Genomic DNA, 7,869 nt, shown 5'->3' on the forward strand with positions numbered 1-7,869 from the left:
ACCCTTGGCCGAAATGTCCTTAAAATGAAGTCCGAGTTCGACATTTTAATTCATGTCCTGCCAACACTGACAGGACAGAAGGCGACACGCCCGTTCTAAGCCGTGTCCCTCACTCCTCACATCCCAAGCTGCATTCTCAAAAAGTGTATTATGTTGTTGCATCGTTTCAGATGTTATGTTTTAGTTGTGCTCTTGATAAGCCATTAAAACAGTAAAAACACGTTCAGTTTCCTTTTTTGTGTCTCCTGTTCACCAAAACATACCCATCTGTGATGGAAAAAGAAAGTAATCCAAAAGTAATCTAAAAGTAATCTGATTACGTTTTTTAAGACACGTAACTGTAACTGTATTCGGATTACTTTCAGAGCCATGTATTCAGTAATCAGTAACTGATTACATTTACAAAGTAACCCTCCCAACCCTGCAAACCAGTGAAGAAGTCAACAAGAACCCAGCAGAACTAGAGAGTGACTGTTAGTAGGAGAACAGTGACGGAGCGACAGAGACTGGCACAACATTTTCCAGCCAGTAGCCTACATAGATAGACCCCGTCAGAAGACCGGGGCTGTGTTTAAAGGGGAACTTCATTTATTGTTAGTGGAAGTGTAGTTTTTTAGTCAAACAATTATGTGATTTATGGAGTCAGATAATATAATCGGTCTGAAGAAGTGGCGGCCGGCCCATAGGGGCGCTAGGGGCGCCGCCCCACCTCTTCCCACATACAAAAAAAAAAAAAAAAAAAAAAAATGTAATTAAAGAAATATTTTTAAAAAAATATATATATTTTTATTTTTAATGAACAAGGTAAATATCATACAATTGATATCAGTAAAATGTATAATCTACAATAAAATCTCGTTTAAAATTGTGTTACGATGTCTAAAGTTACTGATAAGTCACATGTTTCCTGCCTGGCCTTGCCCGTGGCATTAGTTTGTCATTACCGGCGCTGTGCAAGGAGCCCCCGAGCCAAACAGCAGCAACCAGCACGTTGCAAAAGTCTCAATAGTAAACTGTGCCGCCGAAACATAATTTCAGCCAATCAGCGCCGTCAAATATTTTGGTCACGTGGGCGCTCACGTCGGCGCCCACGTTGCTTACGTGCGTTGACGTGAGTTGTTTTTTAGACTCGTGAGTGACCACCACACACACCGCCTCGCCAGTCACTTATGGTAGTAGTTTATCTGATATTTAACAACAAATACGCTTGATTTGAGCTTCCAACTTACTGCAGCCCCTCCCTCTCCCACTGCTACCATGGTAACACTGATACTCAGCGCACCACTCTGATACTCGCGCACCCCACTCTGAGATTCGCACAGACAGCAGCAGGTTGCAGCAAAACGTTTCTTTCAACTGACTTTTTTACTGACTTGACCAAATCCACCAGACTTCTAGAAGGTGAGTCGTATACGTTCGTTGCCTGTTAAGCCCCACAACACTTTAGGCTTTAGTGTGTTAGCTTTAGGTAGCAAAAAACGGAGATATGCTTACCTTTAGCTGTTATTCTGATCAAAATGTGTGTTCAATGGCATTAAAACGCTGGAAGACCTGGAAAACAGGCTCGGGGCTCAGTAAAGGCTGGCTTGACTTCAGGTATAATTCGTCTGTAAACACACTTTGGCGGCTATCCTGGTTAGCGTTAGTTTAGCTTGCTAAGCTAACGTTAGCTGATGTCGGTATGCTGGGCTGGTGTAATGCGTAGGCTACTATTAATTACTGTGTGTGTAATGTCAATCTGCAGAAAATTAAGAGAAAGTCAACAGACATCTCTTCTTATTTTAAGAAGAAGATGAGAAAGGAGAGACAGAGCTGGCAGGGGAGCAGCAGCATAGGGCTAGTGAGGAGGAGGAAGAAGAGGAGGAGGACGAGGAGGAGGAGGAGGAAGAAGAGGAGGAGGAAGAGGAGGAGAAAGAGGAGGAGGAGGAGGAGGAGGAGGAGAGGAGGAGGCGGAGGAGGAGGAGGAAGAAGAGGAGGAGGAAGAAGAAGAGGAGAAAGAGGAGGGAGAGGAAGAAGAAGAGGAGAAAGATGAGGGAGAGAAGGTAGAAGAAGAGAAAGACAGGGTGTCCGCGGGTTCTTAAAAAGTATTAAAAGTTGATAAATCAATTTAGCGAAAATTAAGGCTATTAAAAGTATTAAAAAGTATTAAACGGCATTTTCCAAGGTATTAAGAAGGTCCACAGCAACGACAACATGTAACACCCTTTAATTTACTGAAACAACATGTCGGGAAACCCCCTCAAGGTGGCCCCATGCATAGCGTGCCATAAAATATTTTAAGTTTTGTTGCCTTGCTCCGCTCTGTGGGACACGCCGTCCACCGCGGAGAATATACAGAAGGGCAACCATGCTCCGGGGTCTTCTTCGCTGCTTTTGGTGTATTTTGTGGCGGCAGCAGCGCCACTTACAGGCCTGGCATATGTACTACAGCGTTTCCAGCATTTCCAGCGGTCTAGTGTTAACGGACACGTTAATGAATCAAATGCGTGTGAACGGAAGACTTTTTTGCGTATGCGTTTCACTGTATGCGTCCTCGTGGGGCCGGGGTCTAAGCCCAGGGCCGCCCCTTGCCAACTTGGGACCCCAAGCGACATTGTGAGATGAGGCCCCCCCCCCCCCCCCAACCGACAGGAGTGAAAAAAAATGTGCAAATATAATTCCTGTTTATTATTATTATCAACAGTTACTTTTTTATACAGTGAGGTAAATGGTAAATGTATACGTCTGCATTTCCTGCCAAATACTAGCCTCATAAAGATATAATTAATGCAATTAAACTTCTACTAATAATAATAATCATAATCAATTCAATAATATAAATACTATATTGTTTTATTATAATATAGTCAAGACAAAACATGCTTATGACATGCTCAAAAACTGATATTTCTTAAATCTGTATTCAAATGTAGTTCCCTCTGTCAGCAATGTATCAACAACTAGACACACATTTCTATCAGTATTTCTCTGTGTTGTGGTTGACATGATGATGACTGTTAGGAGTTAAGGGGAGAGGCTGAGCATCACCATGAAATGTGCAAATTGACATAAAAATGAATAAAAGGGGAAAAAATGCTCCATGTTTTTTAGGCTGCAAACTAAACTGTTATGTAAGCCAACTAGACAGACAGTGTATCACTCTTCCTCCTGTACATTAGCAGATAAAAGGCATCACATACTTGAATGAATGTTAAATAAAGAATGCTGGAAATAACTGCATCTCCATTAGCCTATGCTATGCAGAGACTGCCTTCTTCATGTCCTGAATTGCAGCTAATGTTTTAATATGGCAATTGGCAATTTGACTTATACAACATTCGCAAGTTGTACATTTGACTCATACAATAACCCACCTTTGAGTGACGCTCTAGTTTCTTCATGTTTTGTTTTTTGCGCTGGACTGAAACTGTCTTTTCACCGACATCTCTTTACCTGCACTAGTGGCCGTATCAAAGCCGTGATTGGTCAGATGTCGATACATTACAACGGTGTCGGCAGTGATGTACCTGAACGCGTTCAATGAACGATCGTTCATGAACGCGTTCATATTTTGGGCGAACGTGAACTGAACGTACTGTATTTCCGCTAGATGAACGTAATTGAGAACGCGTTCATTCTCAGCGCTGTATAACGGCGTTCAAAAGTGCATTCATTCTCAGCACTGTATTATAACGGCATTCAAAAGTGTGCCAGATTTCATATGCCTTTCAGCCGAAAACCCAGTTAAAACACACCGTAAACAGGCTTCAAAATAATGCGGAAAACCACCCAATCTGGCAACAGCAAGCTGCCCGTGACGCATACGGGCCTGTCACCCCTGGCTGTCGCACTAAAATATAAATATACTAAATATATCAGACTCCTCACAACAAACAATGTGGAACCGCGGAACCGGCGAGCATTGAATGAATGAATGAATTAGTATGGACGAAGCCGAGAGCAGCTGCAGCAGCACTCGCTCAGAGTGAGACTCTACGCCGGTGTCGGCGTATGAGCATTTAAAAGAGTTTTACGTTAAAGTCAGTACTGACTCAGACGGAAAAAATCAAACGTTTGCCTGTAAACTGTGTCCGCCCGGTTTGAAAAAGCAAGTCCGTACATCGACGACGTCGACAGCAAACCTTAAACGGCACATTGAGAATAAGCACACGACTAGCCTTTCACGGTATGTGCGAGTGGCGAATAAAAAAGAGAGCCAAAACAGATCCACTACCACCCAAATCCCATTAACATCGTACAGGAGACAAATAATAGCTCGCAGCAACGTATTGAAAAAATAACTATAAACTATAAATTAGTTCATTTTTTAAACCATGAACTTTAGTTCAAAATGTTGAATTATGAACTATGAACTGAACTAGTTCATTTTAAAATGTGTGAACTGTGAACTGAACTAGTTCATGTAGAAAGTGAACTTTCCCAACACTGGGTGTCGGGTTACAGACATGCTCCCCTTGTCATCTCTCACTCTCGCGGGGGGTGCGCGGAGAACTGAGCGGAGAACTGCGCACAGCAGCTGAGGCCCTCTGGGCGGGGCCCCCTGCGCAAGGCGGGGCCCCATGCAGCCTGCGTGATTGGCCTGTAGGGAGGGGCGGCCCTGTCTAAGCCAAACTATATCCGGTCACAGAGATCTGCTATTTTAAAGTAAGGTCAACACATATATATATATATATATATACAGTCTATGGTCAACACATATCGACCCTAAATATAGTCTATATTAAGAACGAGAAAAGTCTTAACATATATATCTTTTTTTGTAAACATATGACAAATATGTGAGGGTGATGACGTCAGAGCAGCGTCCTATGTGCCGGGCTTAGCCCCGGACAGCCCCAGCCCAATTTAACCCCTGGGTATTTGTGAGGGAGCTCTATATGGCATTACCCCGCTGAAGCTCACCAAAGTTTAATATATTTCATAGTTCAAAGTTTTGTCAATTGTTTTGTTTATTGGTCAAATACTGGTTTCTACTGGTTTCTGAGGAGTTTCACTGGAATGAAAGAGCACCGAGTACAGAAGCAGCAAAGCAGCATACTGCATTACACCTGACCTTCACAGAGAGGTTGAAGTTCATGTGGAGAGGAGGCTTCAGTAGTCTGTCTGCACTCTGTTTAGTTGTGCTATCTTACAATCAATATAGTAAATGTGAGGTAAATTGTGTCGCCAATGTAACCGGTTAGAACTCAAAGTTGCGATGAGGTCTTAAAATGTATGGAAAGGGTCTTAAAAAAGGTCTTAAAAGGTATTAAATTTGACTTCAGGATTCCTGCATATACCCTGAAAGATGAGGAAGAGGAGAAGGAAGAAGAGGAGAAAGATGAGGGAGAGGAGAAGGAAGAAGAGGAGAAAGATGAGGAGGAGGAGGAGGAAGAAGAGGAGAAAGAAGAGGAGAAAGAGGAGGAGGAGAAGGAAGAAGAGGAGAAAGAGGAAGAAGAAGAGGAGGAAAGATGAGGGAGGAGGAGGAAGAGGAGAAGGAAGAAGAGGAGAAAGATGAGGGAGAGGAGGAAGAGGAGAAGGAAGAAGAGGAGAAAGATGAGGGAGAGGAGGAGGAAGAAGAAGAGGAGAAAGATGAGGGAGAGGAGGAAGAGGAGAAGGAAGAAGAGGAGAAAGATGAGGGAGAGGAGAAGGAAGAAGAGGGGAAAGATGAGGGAGACGAGGAAGAGGAGAAGGAAGAAGAGGAGAAATATGAGGGAGAGGAGAAGGAAGAAGAGGAGAAAGATGAGGGAGAGGAGGGAGAGGAGGAGGAAGAAGAACATTTTGTTTGATTTTGATTGGGGGTAGAATCAATTTGTGTGCTGATGTAGAAACTGCATGGTCTTATTTTTATCTTGGTTTTATGAAAATTATAGATAGACATGCACCTCTGCGTACATTTAGAGTGAAGGGACGAAACAATCCCTGGTTTTCTGCTGAGCTGTCCAGTCTCCTTCATGAGAGAAATAATGCTTTGGCTAAGGCTAGGAAATCAGGCTCAGAGGTAGAATGGCTACGTTTTAGGCAGCTAAGAAATAGCTTCAATCCTTGACTCTGAACAATGTGGTCTGGAAAACCCTTTCAGTTTTACTCCTTTAACTATTGGTATTGTTCATGAAGCATTATCCAAGTTAGATCCTAGGAAACCGGCTGGCCCGGACAACGTAGAACCTTTCTTTTTAAAGATAGCTGCAGATTTTATTGCTCCACCTCTTACTTCTCTTTTTAACCTCTCCCTCAGCACGAACACAATTCCAAAAGTATGGAAGTCTGCTTATGTCTTGCCTTTACTGAAAGGAGGGGAGGCAACTATTTTAAATAACTATAGGCCAATCTCTAAATTGTCAGTTCTGGCTAAGGTGCTCGAACGCTTAGTGAGTGAACAAGTAAAGGAGTTTTTATGTATAAATGATATCCTGTCTAAACATCAGTCAGGATTCAGAAAGAAACACAGCACCATCACTGCGACAATGAAAGTGGTAAATGACATTACTACTATTTTAGATAATAAGCAGAGTTGTGCAGCTCTGTTTATTGACCTTTCCAAAGCGTTTGACACCGTTGATCATTGCATCTTAAAGCAGAGGCTACTCAGTATTGGCATGTCCAGCCATGCAGTGGGGTGGTTTGTGAACTACCTCTCTGAAAGGTCCCAATGTGTTCATTTTGATGGACTGTCTTCTGAATGGTTAAACATTTCTAATGGTGTACCACAAGGTTCTGTTTTAGGACCACTTTTATTCTCCATATATATTAACAGCGTAGGTGATAATGTGGATGAAGCTACTTTACATTTTTATGCGGATGATACTGTGATGTATTGTGCAGGTCCCTCCATTAAAGAGGCTGTTGTTAAATTACAAGCTGTTTTTAACACTATTCAGACTCAGCTCTCTGAACTAAAGCTTCTTTTAAATGTGGATAAAACCAAGGTAATGCTCTTTTCAAAAGCTAATAAGACAGCAGAGCCTGTTTTAGATATTGTAACTACGCAAGGAACAAAACTTGAAGTTGTTGCCTGTTACAAATACCTTGGTATCTGGCTTGATGATTGTCTCTCTTTTAAACTTCATGTCAATAACCTGCTTAAAAAGCTGAGGGTTAGGCTAGGTTTCTTCTACAGGAACAAGTCCTGTTTCTCGCTTGAGGCCAGGAAAAGGCTAGTCACTGTGACCTTTTTACCTGTGCTGGACTATGGGGATCTGGTCTATATGAATGCACCTGCCAATTACCTGAGCAAATTGGATGCTGCGTATCACAGTGCTCTGAGATTGTAAAGCGCTTACACATCACTGTACACTGTATACCAAGGCAGGTTTACCATCACTCTCTGTACGGAGGCTCAGTCATTGGTACACGTTTATCTATAAAGCTTTGTTGGGTAAACTCCCGTATTATATCTGCTCTCTGATAACACAGAGAGTTGCAAGCAGCTATTGTCTGAGATCGCATGATGTAGTCTTGTTAGATGTGCCAAGAGCAAGGACTGTCTTAGGTAAGACAGCTTTTATGTGCGCAGCTCCACTTGCTTGGAACAATCTTCAGCAAGAATTGAAACTGAGCAATCTCATTCCTCTGCATGTTTTTAAAGCTAGGCTAAATGAAATGCTTGCTGATACAATGGGCACTTGTAAATGTCTATAACTATGTATCCTGTAAATATAATGTATAATGTCCTTTATTGTTTTATGTTTCATGTTGAACCTATATGCTGCAGGTCTCCCTTGAAAAAGAGATCTATGATCTCAATGGGACCAATCTGGATTTGGTTTGAAATGAAATGAAATGAAGAGGAGAAAGATGAGGGAGAGGAGAAGGAAGAAGAGGAGAAAGATGAGGGAGAGGAGAAGGAAGAAGATGAGGGAGAGGAGGAAGAGGAGAAAGATGAGGGAG

Source organism: Pseudochaenichthys georgianus, chromosome 13 (genome assembly GCF_902827115.2).
Source record: "Pseudochaenichthys georgianus chromosome 13, fPseGeo1.2, whole genome shotgun sequence".
Lineage (NCBI taxonomy): Eukaryota > Metazoa > Chordata > Actinopteri > Perciformes > Channichthyidae > Pseudochaenichthys > Pseudochaenichthys georgianus.